Below are 18,997 nucleotides of genomic sequence, written 5' to 3' on the forward strand. Positions count from 1 at the left end.
ATCCTGCTTTGGCTGTAATTCCAAACAACAGCAGCATTTATTAAATGAAAGACTGAATAAGTTGTATTGCAGGCCTAGAAATATGTTGGTATCCATTCGTTTTTGATAAATCTTTTGTTTGTACTTTGCATATTATCTTTAATATTAAATTTTATAAAACACTGAGCTAGAATTGTAAAATATAATGTAATGCAGAGCCATGCAATCTAGTCTGAGCATCAGCTTAGGTTATCTACTGTCTACAAGAAGGTACTAATATTGTAGGTTTACTGAGATTTTTTTCATATGGCTAATATAATCTGTGTGTCTATACATATAGCCTACATGCAGTATTTAATGTACTATATTTTTTGTGCAACATTTTGTCTATTAGACTAATATTTACACAAACACTTTTTTTTTTGTATATTTGAAAAAAAAAGTTTGTGGTATTTGCCATTTTTGGTAAAAAAACAAACAAAAAACACTTCTGTTTATAGTTCATAATAATGCTTCATGGTATAAATAACACCAAGAGAGGAAAAACACATTAATTAAGCTTACTAATTATTCACTGGTTTTCTACCCACCATCATCAAAGCACAATTATGACTGTGACAAGCACATAGCACTGAACTAAGTAATTGTAGAAACCCATTGAAACTGTAACTGAAAACAGAACTAGTATCCTTACACGGTATCCCTCTATGGGTTGAATAACCATAAAGTTAATTTAGAGAAGTCAGGCTGATTCTTAAAATGGTGGTTTTCCAGATGTTTGGTAAATTAATGCAACCAAACTTGTTGAGAGAGTACATCATAGCTGGTGCTGATTCTAAAAATAGTCCCTCAGACCTGTAACAACTTCTGTATAATATAGATGTTTTCCTCCATCTCATTCTATGTGAAGGTCTGCCAATCCCATCTTGCCATACAGATGATTGCAGATGTAATTTTTGTGTTCTTCAAGGCAGATGTTAACTGATCTACTATTCTGTCCAAAGTATGCTAAACTGTAGGCACAAGGAACTTTATACACTCCAGGATATTGAAGAAGATTCAGTTGATCCTTAGGAGAACATATGAAAGTAGCTATATGAATGAAAGTTTTTGAAAGTGGCATGGAAATCATACATGCAATGGACAAAACATTAGACATACCTACCTAATAGCATGTTGGCCCTCCTGTAGCTCAAATAACAGCCTGTACTCTCTGAGGTATTGATTTCACCAGATGCTGGAGGGTTGCTGAATTACATTCAGATGCTGGAGGGTTGCTGAATGTAATTCAGCAACCCTCCAGCATCTGAATGTAATTCAGCAAGCCATTCCTCTTGCAGCATTGTCCATAACTGCACCTTAGACGTCAGTCCCGGATATATGGATCTGGCTCTGTGGTATCCCAGAGAGATTCGATCAGATTTGAACCTGTCGACCTTGGGGCCACTGGACGTTCCCAAACTCAGATGAGTGTTCCTCATGCCTGGGTGGTTGTGGCCTGGTGGAGTGCCATGTTGTTCTTCTGAAACAGACCATTGACTTCAGGATGTGCAAAGGCCATGAAAGTGTGTAAGTGATCATCCAGTACATTCTGGTAGTTTGCAACATTTAAGGACCTTTCCAGGCACACTAAGGGACCTAATGTGTCACATGAGAAAGCTCCCCAACCTGGCACGATGGGGCCATAGCCTCATGCTGTTGATGTCACACACCCACATCCTCCTGTCAGCTCAGTACAACTGATAATGGGATTGATCAAACCACATGACTGGTCCACTCTGCAGAGGTTCAGTTTTGATGGTCTTGACACTAGGTGAGGTGCATTGCCTGATAAAGAGCTGTCAACAGTGGTACACAGTAACGGTGTCGGCTCCCATGGCATGCTGTGGGGATACACCGTACTGTGTGCTCGCTGACACTGCTTGGACCTCCAACATTAAAACTGGATGTGATTTGTGCCGCAATTGCCCTGTGGTTTTGTCTGTATGAGCCTGGACAGTCTATCTTGACCCTTGTCATCAGTGGTGTGTTGTCAGCTATCACTTGCTTTCTGGGTGCTAGTATGTCCATTGATGGTATACTCGCAGTAGATTCTTGACATGGTTGCCTTCTAGACCCCTAGGGTTCTTACCACTTGAGCTGTAGAATGACCCATCATAAGATCGCCACATTTATCCATGTTTGTCGATTGCTATACACTGTTGGTAAACCATAATGTCTGTCTATTTTCAGTGTGTGTGCTCAATTTGGATACATTTTATTCTGCACTGGGATGCCGGTGTCAACTTCCTATCACTCCTATCTCTGATGTTTTGTCTATTGAGTGTATTTGCAGAGAACTTTAGCTATTTTTACTGATGTACTTTTAATTATATGGGATTGGAATGGTTTTGTTGTGATTGTGTGTGTATTAGGTATAGGAGGGATAGGGTGGGTATTCTCTAAATTAATTTTATGGTTATCTGATCCTTAGAAGCTGCCATGTGAAGACATTAGTCTGTTTTCAATTACAATTTGAATTGTTTTCACAAGTACTTAGTGTTCAGAGCTGTATGCCTTTCATAGTTATAATTGTATTCTGGTGATGCTGGGTAGAAAACTAGCAAAATATTAGTTTAATAGTGTTTTTTCTCTCTTGGTATTGTTTATGCCATGAAGCATTATGAATAATCAACACTTGAGCCTTTCTATACATATTTTGTTTATAGTTACATTTATTTTTGGAAGTAATTTTTAAAAAAATCATTGTCAGACCCACTTGACTTTGTTTTACCAAAGCATGCAAATTTTCTCTGCAGTTGAAACTAGCAAAATTTGATACCATCTGTTAGCAGCACCTAGGTACTTGGGAGTAAAGCATTAAATCCACAAGATGTCACCCCATAAAATGAATATTAAACAAATGTGCAATCAGTGTATTTTTTCAAATGCACAAAAATTTGACCCACTTCTCTGCAGATTTATATATTAGATTTGTCTTTGTTTACAGTTAGTTAGAGAAACAAATTTTCAACCTTTTGTCTCATTTTATGCAAGATAGTGTGATACATCATGCACCAAAGCAAAAAAGACAAGAAAAAATTGTTTCATGATCATTGCTCATGATACACTCAGTCAGGAGGCTGTGCTCATAGAGTACATATAAACATATGCTTTGTCTATTTTGGGCTTTCTGAACAATTGGCAATTTTTATTATTAAAAGCGAATTTTAGTGATTCAATATATAATTTTTTTAATTGGTTACCTATGTATCTGTGCCATACACCAGTGGTGGCCGGTGAAAATTTTAAGTGGGGGTGCTGCATATACAAAAAAAAAAAAAATTCTTTTTTTCCTAATCAGTAACCAATTTATTAATAAATAAATTTACATATTAAAAAATTGCTTTATTAAAAATATTTCGCCCTCACCACGAACAAACACCAATAATAAAAGTTTCGTATCTCACAGAAATAATGCACGCATGCATACAATTTATCTGTAAGTGACACTGCCCAAATGAGCAGTGTTGGAATCACTTGTAACGTGCAATGACAAGTGCAAATGAATATCGGCGAGTCTAGCTGTAATTGACCTAACGCGATAATTCTGACACTGCGTTAGATCACAGTGCATTTGTTCGTGTAATGATAATTGAAAAAATATAATTCTTTTCATATTTTTAACAGTGACACTCATCATTATTCAGCCTTGTATCTATAATAAATAATTATGTTATTTTAACAAAATAAAATAAGATTTACAAAAAATAGTTCACCCTCAGCATGAACACCCACCAATAATAAAAGTTTCGTCTCTCACAGAAATAACGCGTGCAAGCATACGATTTATCTGTAAGCGACACTGCCCAAATGAGCAGTGTCGGAATCACTTGTGACGTGCAATCACAAGCGCAAACGAATATCAGCGAGTCTAGTTGCAGTTGACTGAACGTGATAATTCTGACACTGCATTAGATCGCGGTGCATTTGTTTCGTAATCTAAAGCGTTAATCGAACAATTCCAATTATTAACTATTCAATCAATGTCAAAACATAAGCTGTAACCTTTAACATGTTGTATTGCATTGCATTTATATAATGTTGTTAGCATTGTTATTATTTATAAACACAAACAAAATTTAATTTTTTTCATTTTTTCCTTGGGGGTGTCGTAGTGCTTATATACGAGCCACCACTGGCATACACACACATGGTAAAAAATATAAAAAAAAAGCCAGTGAATCTTTTCACACAACATAAAACTAGCAAATCCAAAAAAGTTTATGGATTTGAATAAGAAACTTGGTGTTATTGAACAGGCTGAAGGTGGTGAACACATGATTGTTTTTCACACTGATTTTTTTTTTCATTAAAATTTGTTATAATTTTTAAGTAGTTTTTAATTAATATGTGGTGAGTAGATAAGTTTTATTTTATTTTCTTGTTTTAGGGCATGCTTTCAAAAAATACATCTTTCATTTAAATTTTAATTGTTTTTTTATTAAACAATTTACAGTTCTCAATTTTTGTATTGAATTTTTTCTTGAAAAAGGAAAGGTCATGGACTTTTTTTTTTTTTTTACATATTCTCTATTAAAATGGTCTATTTATCTGTAATAGCAACATAAACAGTTCGGATTTTTTTTTTTTTTTTTTTTTTTTTTTTTGACGTGGGGGGGGGGGGGGGGGGGGGGGAGTTGGTCTCTATTGCTTGCTATGACATTTTTTGGTCCCAATTAATCACAGTAATCAGGCATCCATTGTACACTAAAGTAATGTTGAAACATAGTAATGACAGACATAGTCATTACTATGTTTCAACATAAAAGTGTGCATAAATTCATCTGATCTAGAGAGATCACATTCTAGCACCTTGGACCAATCGGAAGACATCACCTATAAACTACTCGGTAAGATGTGTGTGCATGCATGCGATCTCTCCAGATTAGATGAATTTATGCACATTTTTATGTTGGCACATAGTAATGACTATGTCTATGCCACTATAACCACTACCTAGCAACGAGCAAGATAACCATCCTGTTGAAAACACAAAATGTGCTGAATAAATTTAGTTTAATCCTTTATCCAAGTGTGAGCAAACAAAGTTTGCGCCTGAAAGTATCTTCAGGACTGGGGTGAGGGGGTACAGCACCAGGGCAACTCGTTGCAAAGGTGGAGCAAGCTACCAACAGGTGCTGTACCACCTTACCCCAGTCCTGAAGATATTTTCAGGCGCTAAACTTTGTTTGCTCACACTTGGAAAAAGGATTAAACTAAATTATTATTATACCTCTAACCAAGTGAAGAAAATAAACTTTCAACATCTTTCTCTAAATCCAGAGTAATTTATTAAAAAAAAGGGTGGCACACCATTTGGCAACTCCTATAGGTAGAGATGACCTGCGAATGCTTCTGCTGCTGGTATCTCAGCTTGGGCCTGGCTCTCCACTGAAGAGACTTCAATAAAAGGTCAAAACTAGTCTGGGTAGTGGCCTCTTCCCTTAACATTAGACATATCTGCAAGGAGATGTGTTTTACATTATAGGAGATACTGAGACAGGAGTGTTGGTAGCTTGCTCCGCTTTTGCAACGAGTTTCCCTGGTGCTGTACCACCCTTATACCCCAGTCCTGAAGATACTTTCAGGCGCAAACTTTGTTTGCTCACACTTGGATAAAGGATTAAACTAAATTTATTATAGAATATAGAGAAAAATGTAGGCAAGTGATGTGTAAACATAACTAAATAAAAATAATAAGATTTTGGAAAGAATACAAAAAAATGAATATCACAAAGGGAAAAAAATGCTTTTGGCGCTACCAAGAATGCTTAGAAATTGAGGAAAGAGGGCTACAAAAAAATAAAAGATCATAAACACAATATGAAAACTGGAGGTGAGGATAATCGGGATGTGTAGAGCAATTATTTTGAAAAATTGTTAAATGAGGTTAGCAGTGATAAAAAAAAAAATATCCAGGAGTAATGTAATCAGAGTACATGTCATTAGAAACCTGTGATGTGTTAAGACAACTGAAATAGATATTTGATCTGAAATGTTAATATATGATTCTAGTAGCAAGACTTATACGTTGGTTAGACATAACTGGTAATTAGTTTATGGAATTAACAACGCATTTAAAGTATATTAATTAAAGGTAACTTTAATGAATAACTTCTATATTTCGGCAACGTCACATTCCCATCTTCAGGAACATAAAGATATGGTATGTGCACTCAGGAACTAACACCAAGCAAATGAGGAAGAAAGCAAGAAACTAATATTGTTCCTAAAGTCCTAATGGTGCCCTCTTGCGGGCTAAATTTGGTAGTCTTGGGCAGTTGGGCTGAAGTTCTCATAATGAAAGTCTCCCCAAATTTGGGGCAGTTTCATGCACCCAAATTTGTTGAGGTTAGGAACGTTTTTTAGAGCTGCTGAAGATTATTTGAATAATCTTTCGTATTTAAACTTGCTGCGGATGAATTATTTTTGTTTTCTCTTCCAACGAATTTTAAGGCATGGTCTGCCAGCCCAGAGCGGCTGTACTGGTGAAACCGGATGTAGTCTTGGTGTTCGGATGGCAATGTGACGTTGCCGAAATATAGAAGTTATTCATTAAAGTTACCTTTAATTAATATACTTTATATGCGTTGTTAATTCCGTAAACTAATTACCAGTTATGTCTAACCAACGTATAAGTCTTGCTACTAGAATCATGATCATCCACGGAGATGCAATCGCACGAAAGGCCCGTCAATACGGGCAAATTGAGGTTGAAGATATCGAGGCAAATAAATCGTCTGACGTTCCTAAACACGCTGCCGGGATAACAAAGTGATCCCTAATTGTATTAAATTGAAGCACCGTTTTACTTCCGAGAATGCTCTTACGCATTTATAACCGCACTAGCTTCGCCCTGTTAAGAGAACAAATTACGCGTTCTCCTTACCGATGAAAACAAAACCTTAACGGGCGCTAGAGGAAGAGCTTTCGAATACACTCGGCCTTGATCTATGGTCTATACTTCATGACATCTCATGCGCATCGGCAAGAAAGGAATTCGAAAAAAAACGTAGTCGGCACGTGAAAAAATACGAAAACCTGACAAAAGACTTCTACTTCCATACCCCAGCCACCACTCAATACTGTAGTCAACCTCTCGTCGGCAGTTTTAAAGCCTGAAGCACTCACACGCACTTTCACGTGGTCACAATTTCGCCCTAGCTCCTAAAAGGATACCTGCTGAAGAAATCATGATCCAAATAGAGCGTGGAATTCGCAACCTGCCTAACCATATCAGCCAACAACGTAAGACTGGATGTAGTCGGTGTTCTCACTAAAGCCAAACCTCCAAAATCCAACTTATCCAAAAACGAATACACAGCCCTACAAGAATTGAAAAACAACAAAAATAGTAATCACCAAAGCTGATAGGGGAAGCACCACTGTGGTACTCAATCAAAAAGACTACAAAGGTAAGCTAAATTCTTTAGTACTAGACCGTACTACTTACCTCCCCATTGAATATAATCCAACCAGCTCTTAGATTAGAACTCTCCAGACTCCTTAAGAAAGTCACTTCTTGGCCTGTGGAAGTCACTAACAAACTTAAACCTTATACCTCTACCCCCCCCCCCCCCCGATTATATGGACTCCCAAAAATACAAACAAAATGTGCCATTGCATCAGATAGTGGATGGCATTGATTCCCCCACATATAAATTAGCCAAACATTTAGCCAAAACGCTCACACACTACACTGGCATCACACCATCACACATAAAAAACAGCCCACTTTAAAGCCAGTATAGAAAACCTCACACTCCAACACACTGACATAATGGTCAGTTTTGACGTCTCTTCCGTATTCACTAATGTCCCACTCAAAAGAAACCCTTGAGCTCATCCAAGCCAAGTTTCCTCCCGATATCTCAGCCCCTATTTCAGTTCACAATGAACTCAGGCTATTTCATTTGACAAGGAAAGTTCTACAAACAGATAGAGGGGACAGCCATGGGTTCACCACTTTCCCCACCCTTGGCCAATTTTTTTTATGGAGACATTTGAAGAGAAAGCCTTAAACTCTGCCCCACAAAAAACCCACTATTTGGCTTCGTTATGTCGATGATGTGTTTGCTATTTGGCCACATGGCTCAGACACTCCACTCCTTCCTAACACACTTAAACAATCAACATCCCAGAGTCCAGTTCACCCTTAGAAAAAGAGGAAAACAACACCCTCCCCTTCCTAGACACTTTAATCACCCACCAGCTTGATGGATCTTTGGTTTTCTCTATTTAACAGAAAACCCACCCACTACTGGCAGATACATTCACCAGCAATCCCCCCCCCTCACAACAATATGGGGTGATAAAAACACTATATAACAGGGCAAAATTAATCTGCTCAGATGACAAGGCCCTGACTATTGAACTAAACCACATCCTCAACACTTTCTTAGCCAATGGCTATAACCCCAAAAAAATCCAAAAAATACTGAAACCTGTAAACCACAACCCCCCTCCACAATAAAGATGACACCAAGTCTATCACCATCCCCTACATCCAGGGCACCTCTGAGAAAATAACCAATATCCTCAAAAAATATGACCTTACTTCCTGTTACAGACCATATAAAAAGTTGGCATCCCTTATCCGCTCTACCAAAGACCAACCACTTCCCCTAGACCTACCTGGTGTATACCAGGTCCCTTGCAGCTGCAAATTGTCCTACTTTGGCCAAACAGGCAGAACAACAAATATCAGGATTTCAGAACACCAAGACTACATCCGGTTTCACCAGTACAGCCACTCTGGGCTGGCAGACCATGCCTTAGATACCCACCATAAAATTCGTTGGAAGAAAACAAAAATAATTCATCGCAGCAAGTTTAAATACGAAAGATTATTCAAATAATCTTCAGCAGCTCTAAAAAACGTTCCTAACCTCAACAAATTTGGGTGCATGAAACTGCCCCAAATTTGGGAGACTTTCATTATGAGAACTTCAGCCCAACTGCCAAGACTACCAAATTAGCCCGCAAGAGGGCACCATTAGGACTTTAGGAGCAATATTAGTTTCTTGCTTTCTTCCTCATTTGCTTTGTGTTAGTTCCTGAGTGCACATATCATATCTTTATGTTCCTGAAGATGGGAATGTGACGTTGCCGAAATATAGAAGTTATTCATTAAAGTTACCTTTAATTAATATACTTTATATGCGTTGTTAATTCCGTAAACTAATTACCAGTTAATATATGATGATTTAAATTTTTGCATTGGCTGCACTTACTAATTCCAGATTATTGGACTTGAGTTGTCATTGTATACCAATATATAAAAAAGGAAAATAAAACTGATTATAAGAATTGTGAGGGTATTTCCCACCTGAGTGTTTCAGAAAAGAGTTAAGCAAGTATACCGTGTATAAATCTTTCTAGATTTATGCAAATAAAATTTTTAAAAAATAGTTGAAAAGACAACTTATATGATCTGATCATATAAGATTGACTCTGCTTGGAAAAAAAGTCAAAAGAAACCCTTATGGACAAGATGCATTGTAACATGTCACATGTTTGTTGCTGGTATAAATTAAAGGAATGCATTGCTCCCAAATCAGTGCAGCTGTGTCTGGATGAAATGGCTGCTAGAAGTGAACTGACAGAGTTTCAAAGAGGCATTCTGAGAGGATATCATGTTGCAGGCCTATCTGTTTGGCAGATTGTTGACAAATTGGGCCATACTGAGATGGAATCGCAGGGAGTCAACTGCAAGTGATACCTGCAGTAGACAACCCACCACAATCTACAAACGTGACCATAGGGTGCTATGAAAGATAGTATGTAAAAACTGCTGTCTGCCGGCTGACACATTGAATGTGAAGTTCCAGACATCAAGTATAACACATCTGTACAAAAACATTCAGAACTGAGGCTCACAATATGGGTTTCCATGGTAAGACTGCAATATTCAAGCTTCACATTATCCAACCCAACATACAGCACTGTCTTCAGTGGTGCCGAGTATATACAGTGGGGATGTGGAAGCTTGAAAAACTGTTATGGAACAGTGAATCATGCTATGTCCTCTACCAAGCAGATAGATGGATTTGGACATGGCAGATGCGCAGTGAACATCTCTTACCAGAATACATAATCGCAAGTATGAAATTCAGAATTAGCAGTGTTGGACCACAAACATTGAACTCTGAGAGGTATCTTAATATTGTGGACAATGCAATGCTTCCTACTTTGTGGTGTTTCTGTGGAACTGACCATTGTCTCTTTCAGCAAGATAATGTTCAGTTGACTTCTGTGTCATAAGGCTGCTGCTGTAACCGCATGATTTGTGAACACGAACGTCATCACACTTGCCTGTCCTCTACAGAGCCCTGATCTCAACCCTGTTGAACATCTGTGGGATGAACTGTAACATCAGGTGAGGCCAAGGGATGTCCTTCCTACAAGAGTCCAGGACCTCATTACATTACTACAGGAAGAATGGTCCAAAATTCCAATTGGTTGCTATTGTATGCTTGTGGAAAATCTGCTGCATAGGATTTCTGCAGTCATTGCAATGAAAGGAGGTCCTACATTTATTTAGGTGGGCACCATGGCTGTTTGTTCTACACACTACGATGTACGTTGACTTCTTTCCTAGTAGTGCATTCCCAAACAGCTACAACCTGCAACTCTTCAACTTCTCAGTCCTCATATGCACCTCACACATGACACACTGATGTGCATATAGGTAATTTGTCCACTTGTGTATGTGATCAATACAAAAAGAAAAGTTAACAGCCTGTAGTGGTGGATTTTTCACTAATAATTAAAATGAAACTGATAAGAACTTGCACCTTTGTGAAGGCTCATTGCCTCTATGTCATACTTTAGAGAATCTGTTTGAAGATGTGAGCAATCAGAAGCACTCTCATAAATTTCCATAATGCATTGAGCAATGCATGCTAGTCAATGATGGTACACATCGTCGACTGGCATAGGCCACAGTACACAGAATTTTGACAACAGTTGAACAATTAAAAAATTGTTTACTGGATCAATGAATCGTGCCCTATGTTCTTCCACTCTCGTGAATTGCTTTTGGTTGGAGGGTGTTTTAAATAATGCTTTTCACTTGAATATGCAGTTCCAATGAAGAACACTGGTGAAGTGAAGGCAGTGTAATGATGGAAGAGTTTAGTATCGTGATGTAGATTAGGTTCATGCGTGTTGGTAGTACAGGTTAATCATGACTGCTGTCTAGAACATTTGGACAATCTAGAAGATGTTCTAGATTGTCCAGACAATCTAAAAGATGTTCTGGACAATCTAGAAGATTGTCCAGAACATCTATGCTGATGTTCTGGACAATCATCAGAATGTGTCTAATCTGCAGGACTGCACAAATCAACAAACTACACATTATGTTAAAATCCCAAAAGTGGCATGAATATTTGTGAATTTTATCTTGTGGTTTCAGACTAATCTTATTCATTGGAAGTCTTAAGTGGCTTGCAAAAGTACGTCTTTTGTCTCTAAAGCAGAGGAAATGATTATCTAATATTTAAGTTAAGGGGATAATAAATCCAATATTTATTTTTGGCTCTTTATCTAATATTTAATCAATCCTTCAAGCTAATTGTATGATAGGCTTACAACTTCTTGTAATTAGGATTTTAAAAAATGTACATATTCTGCACTGACAATTTTATTATTATTACTATTATTACGGGCAACTCCAGGGAGTCATTAGACTCATCGAGGGAGGCCCCAAATCATATTCATCACAACTATTCGACATTCATACAGAATCTATCATACCTCATTCACTGTCACAGCATCCACCACAGACTCAGGGAGCGCATTCCACCCATTCACTACTCTAAAAGTAAAGAACCAGCTCTAACACCTTTACTAACCACACTTTTGCCCAGTTTCCATGGATGTCCCCTAGTTCTCCCACAACCAGCTCTGTTCTGAAAAATATCTTCTGAATTAATTTTATAGAAACCCTTCATTAATTTGAATGTCTCAATCATATCTCCCCTCCTCCGCATATCAACCAATTTTTGCAACCCACAAATCCTCAACCTGTTCTCATAAGGTTCATTCCACAGACCTGCTATCATCTTGGTCACTCGCTTCTGTATCCTCTCCACCTCCTCCGAATCAAGAAGAAACCTAGGTGACCAAATCTGAGCACAGTAGTCGAGATGGGGTCTTATCAAGGCTCGATACAGACGAACAATAACCTGCTTGTCAACGTATTCTTCAGCAACAAAGTGATTTGATGAGCTGATTTGGCCACTTTTGCAATGTGTCCCCTAAATTTCAATTCCTTATCCACCAACACTCCTAAATCTCGTGCCTCATCAATTTCCTGGAGCACGGTTCCACCAATGCAGTAAACTGCCGCCAATCTTTTCACCCCAAAATGCATAACCTTACATTTTGCCACATTAAACTGACATCCATTCTCCTTAGCCCAGACCTCCAATCTATCCAAATCATCCTGCAAAATTTTGACGTCATCTGCATTCACTATTGCCCTACCCAACTTCGCATCATCCACAAACAAATGAACTGTTCCTCTCAGATCCTTTCCTATATCATTTATGAACAAATTAAACAGCAGTGGTCCAAGAACAGATCCTTGTGGCACACCACTAGTCACAGGCCGTCTTGTGGACCCTACTCCTGAGTAAACCACTCTCTGATATCTCTCTGTCAACCACCCTCCTATCCATCTCACCAACCCTATGTCCATCCCCATATGCTGCAATTTACTGATTAGAATTCCATGTGGTATCCTGTCAAAGGCCTTAGCAAGGTCCAGTAGAATCACTGTAAACCCATTACCCTTATCCAGTTCAGCCGTCACTGTTATAATACGTGAGCAAGTTACTGAGGCATGACCGACCTTTCACATAACCATGCTGTCCCCGATACAGTGTCCCATTTTCTTCTATCCAATCTTGTATTTTCCTCTTGACTATTTTCTCTAAGACCTTGATAATGATTCCTGTTATGCTGATTGGCCTGTAATTTTCAACAGCAGCCTTGGAACCACCTTTGTGCAGCAGAACTATTTTCCCCTCTTTCCACCGCCTTGGGACTGACCCAGTCCTGAGGCTCAAATTAAACAAAATGGTCAAGGGCACTGACAATTCTTTGGCCGCTTCACGTATGACACGAGCTGGTATACCATCCAATCCCACAGATGTATTGACATTGAGGTTCTGTAATAGACTAGTTACCTCTACTTCATTCATCACAATTCCAGTATAAGCTGTTGGTTCTTCCATTCCTGCAAAGTCACTACCTGGATGATATACTCTTGCAAAGTGCTCGCTCAGTAATTCCACAATATCGACTGATTCGGTTACCTCCCTACCCTCAGCATTTTTTAAGATCATTCTACCATGAGCATTTTTCCTTTTACTTGCAACATATTGAAAAAACTTTGGGATTCTCTTTAGCCTGCGTGGCCAATTTCCTTTCATAATCTGCTGTTGCTTTTCTTACCACCCTTGTTACCATCCTGGCCTGAGCTTTATACTGTTCCTGTGCCTGATGGTCACCCTTCTCCTTAAATTCCCTCCACAATTGTTTTTTTTTTTGCAGCTCAAGCTTAATAGTGTTATTCATCCATTTAACCCCTACTTGATTTATTATTCGGACTCTTGGTATACAGTCAACCATTGCCTCCTGCAAACAGTTCTTAACCACCTCCCATGCACTATCAACATCCAGCCCTTGCAGTTTTCCATGCCATGGCATTGAGCCAAGCACACACCTAAGCTTGTCATACTTATCAGCCCGGTAATTCCACATGTACCCTGTCTTAATTGTAAATTCGACTCCTTTAGCCACCTCCCAAGTCATGACCTTATGGTCACTCTCACCAATTGGTGGCAACATGATCATGTTCGTTACAGCCACATTCTCAGTTGCAATTACTAGGTCCAGCACTCTCTGCCCCCTGATATTTTCCACTACATGTTGCCGTAGATAGTTGTCCCTTAATAACCGCATAAAATCCAATTCCTTCCTCCCATGTGCCCTCTCCTCTTTCCAGTCAATGTTACCATAATTGAAATCACCCATAATAATTACCCTCCTTCCACTCATTTCTTCTATTTGCTTATGCATACTATCCCCACCATCTATTCCATCACCTGGTCTATAGCAGCACCCAATTGTATATTTTGTTCTGCTAGATTCTATCTCACACCAAACGGCCTCAAATGTGCTTTTTTCCCCATCCTGCAGTTCAACTTCTATACTCCTTGGCTGAAGCTCATCAGTTATCATCAATAACACTCCTCCCCCCTTTTTATTCACCCTGTCACTCCTGAACACGCTATACCCGTCGCATTCAATCCCACTAGCTTTATCATCTTCTGTCAGCCATGTTTCACTAATACCAACAGCCTGTGGTCTGGAAGTGCCAACCATGGCCAAAAACTCTTCCTTCTTGTTCCTAATACTCCTGGCATTAGTGTACATGAATCACAGAAGCCCATTTGTCCCATCCCTGCTTTGATGCCTTATACTAACTATCCCATTGTGATTTGTTGTCCGTCGTACTCGCTTGGGCATAATATACTCATTCATACACTTAACTGCCTCCCTAAAGTCTGCATATCTACTCCCCCCCTTAATAAATCTAGTTTCCCTGAGTCTGTACATCCACTTCCACATCATTCATCAACCCTTTTTCAAGTCTCCGTACACCAACTCCATTCAAATGTAACCCATCCATCTTATATAAGTCCTTTCGCCCATCGAACTCATTCCACACATCCACAAATTCCACACCCCTCTCCATGCATAAATTCCACACCCCTCTCCATGCATAACCCACGCATAAAGTCATTGGCAATTATGGCCCTCCTTCTAAACACTTCGCTGTCATACCGCGGTAAGATACTCACCATCCTAACTCTCTCACTCTTCTCTTTTGCTACCTCAAATAACTCCCTCACATCCTCTATCATTTCCATTTTGTCCTCTTTCCAATCATTAGTTCCTGCCACGATTATCATCTCTTTCACCCTCTGTTTTTGCAGTCGAATAGATTCGCTGACGTCCTTTATGTTCGCACCCGGTTGGTACGACTTCGTTAAACTCTCAATTATTACACCTCTTAATAGCGAATATTCATACAGCACTCGCTCCTTCATTTTATTGACGTTTACGAACATTCTATTATTTGCCGTCACAGACTTCCGCCGGTTATTTGTCGGTACGTTCAACACACATTTTTCCATACACTCCAGTTTTTTAGCTTGTATCGCACCGTTCAAACGGGCAATTTCGCTACTCGCATTTATCTCACCATTTTCATTATCGATCAAATCATCCATTCTTTCTGTATTTCTACCTTCATTTACACTTTCAGCGACGCTCTCACACCTATCTGGCACTACCACGCAATTCTAGCACGCCACCATTTTCTACATTCTGACTATCGTTAACGATATCATTCTCGACACACGAAACACCCTTGAAATCCTCGTTCTCTTTACACTTTCTGCACATATTCACTCCACTATCACTTTCTAACCAGACTCCCACCGCTCTTCGCAAGGCATACATCTCACAGACAGCACATTGCATAAATTCGTTTACATCAAAACTCTTAAACAAACATGGCGACCTGGCCGCCATTTTTTTCTTTATCCGTGCCATGTGTACGCTATCTTATCTTAAAAATAATAATTAAAATAACAGAAAACACGCAAAAATTTCACAGACACACCAAGAAACAAAAAACAAACAATGCTACTTAAAATTCTAGTAAAATATCTAATGTTAGCACAAAATACTACAAAATGATTTTATAGTATTAAGATTAATATTTCCTAAATTACCCACAACTCTGTCACAAAGCGATGAAAATCTAAACAAGCGATTTAAGAAAATATAACTGCAATGGCACTAGAACGCAGCCCAGACCTGAAAACAATAGAACAAATGCGGGATAAATTAACACGAAGAATTGAAGCATCTTTATTAGCAGTTGAACTTGCCAATGATTTAAAGAGAGAGTAAAGTGCGATGTCTCCAACTTTTTGCCAGAAATATATGAAAGGGCTTTCAGACACATTCATGTACGTATATACACAATACTTTAGGCATAGATGAAGATGTTTGTATAAACAAGCGTCTTCATCTACGTCTAAAGTTGCGTCATCTCATATTTCCTGCTGGAAATTCCGAGTTTTTCATCCCACAAAACAGACAAATTGGCTAGGACAGCGTTAGTTGCTTGGGCCGTATATCCCAACTAGCCATCTCATATTAAACAAAATGCAGTTTGTCTTTCGTGTCGAGTATTCTTAAGTGTAAAAGCATAGTAACCAAGTTAATTTCTACTTGATCCCCAACTTAAAGATTTCGTGATATGGAATTTTTATTATCTTTTTAAAAATATTTTTTTTTAGCACTACAATATTAATTGAACTGATTTAAACGAATATTTATTGCTCGTATGTTACACCCACAGAAATTTATTGCATTCCTTTAGAAGGGCATATAAATTTGGCCAATGAACTAACCAGATTGTAATTAAATTTGGTTGATATTATGGCCGAAGCGACTAAGCCTGTGAGGCTAGTGTATTATTATCTGTTAATTGTTTAGGCATGTGTTTCCAGTTAGTATGCGGAATGCAATTCTTCGGTTTTCGTGAGGTTGCACTCTGTGCCACCTTCGTGTGAGGCCGGCTAATTCACCTTCACGCGAAAATCCCTGATGATATACCTCGCATGCTGGCGAGATCGAACGCAGCCCTTTTTCAGCGAGCATTACGAAAACGTTCTATTTTAAGAAAAGGTCATATTAAGACCAGAATTTCTTTGTGTCGAGTAGTCTCCTAAATCGAGGGATAACTATAGCTTCGCTTGCAAGACACACCGTTAGACAACTGATTAAAAATTGTTGCAGACAAAAAAAATCACTAGACATTTTCACTTATGTGTTAAAGGAGTTTATTTTCATTTTCATGAAAGTCTAAATACAACAATTTATTAATATCCATTGCCCGAAGTAATTACGATGCAATATATTTGATGAGTATAATTACAAAAACAGAATTGTAAATCCACTTTTCAAAAATTTAAATTAACGAGTTCAAAAAGTATTTTTAAGAAAGTGTGTACTAGTGCTACTAGTCTATTTCGACGTCTTCCCACTTAACCCTTTTTCCTTCAACTTGGGAATCAGAATTATTACTATCATCGCTTTCATTTTTCTGTTGGTTACGAAATTCTAGTGACTCAATTTATGAAATCGGGAAGCTATAGGCAAAGTTATATTATGCATCCAAAATTGAAAATTCATGCGCAAGAGAGTGCATCTTTTGCTGTTTTTGGACTTGGCTGGTACAAGATGAATTGTGCATTACCTGAAACGAATCCAGCATCGATATGTTAGCACATTCTTCTTCACAATGATCAGTAGTAGATGATTTTTCCACAAATTTTAGCATTGTCGGAACAGACCAATCTGGCATGGGTATGGTAGTACTTTCTTTATCGCGATTTCTCAACATTCCAGTTTTTTCGTTTCGTCCTCCAACTAGATGGTGCACTGGTATGCTGGTACTTTCTTCTTTTTCATCTTCACGATGATCTGAATAGGATTCCTTATGTAAAAATTTTAGTATTGTTGGAACAGACTAATCTGGCATTGGGATGTTAGTACTCCCTTCTTCTTCTTTTTCGCGATTTCTCAACATTCCAGTATTTTCGTTCCTTCCTCCAGCTAGGTGGGGCACTAGTATGCTAACACTTTCTTCTTTTTCATCATCACGATGATCTGTACAGGATTGCTTATGTAAAACTTTTAGTATTGTCGGAACAGACCAATCCGGCATTGGTATGTTAGTACTTCCTTCTTCTCTTTCGCGATTTCTCAACATTCCAGTATTTTCTTTCCTTCCTCCAACTAGATGGGACATTGGTATGCTAGCACTTTCTTCTTTTTCACTATCATTTTCACAATGATCTGTACAGGACTGCTTTTGTAAAACTTCTAACTTTGTCGGAACAAACCAATCTGACATAGGTGTGTTAGCACGTTCTCCTTTGCTATTTCTAAACATTCGGGTAGTACTTTCATTTTGTCCTCCAACCATTTGAGTATCAACTGGCAATCTTTTATATTTCGAATAATTCTGTGTCTTGATTGTTTCCTTTGGTGTTGCAAAAGGCACACACAGTTCCCAGAAGTTTCCATTAACCTGTACTGTATCGTCATAATTTTCTGAGAATGAGAATGCAGAAGTACTGACGTTGTTTGTCCAATAAGAATTCCAAGGTGATCTTCCACCAAAGGGTGTTTGGGAGCTCTGATTCTGTTGGACTACATATTGCTGTTCTGCTCCTCTTATCACATGTAACTCTTCCTCCTGTAAGCGGTAACTTACTTGCAGGATTTCGTTGATGGGATCGAAAGATAAAGAAAAATTTTCCCAATTCATGGTAGCCTTTGTTTTTTATCTTGCAGATAAAAAACTAATAGTTTTAAAGATTAGTTTTCGAATCACACGAGCGGCCTTTCCTTGCAAAGGAGCATTCAAGTTGAAACAATCTGTAATGGCAAGGACTCTGTGTCTACCAAAAAATGTTTAAACGATTTCACTAGTCGAATTATTGTTGTGCAGTAGTCCCAAATATCACATTATTATGCCAGTATTGTTCACTTTCGTTTAATTATACCATAGATTAAAATCTTATAAAAACCACATTGTTATGTGTTAAATGACAGTAAACTGCTTTTAAAAATAATAATAAAAATGAAAAAACTGAATAAATTCCATTCTCATATAAATGACAAATATATTAGTAACATACCAGATTAATGGCAATATTATGTTGTTGCTTTTGTAATACACATATTTAATAACTCGATGAATGTAATATATCTAATCAGCTGGTTAGTTGGAATTATGTCAAAAGCAACTAAGACTACTGCGGGGGGGGGGTTGATGATGTCCGTTAACTGCAAGTGTTCTCTCTCTAGTTTATCT

Source organism: Typopeltis vanoorti, chromosome 2, assembly GCF_054136105.1.
Source record: "Typopeltis vanoorti isolate ZY-2024b chromosome 2, IOZ_Tvanoo_1.0, whole genome shotgun sequence".
In the NCBI taxonomy this organism is placed as follows: domain Eukaryota; kingdom Metazoa; phylum Arthropoda; class Arachnida; order Uropygi; family Thelyphonidae; genus Typopeltis; species Typopeltis vanoorti.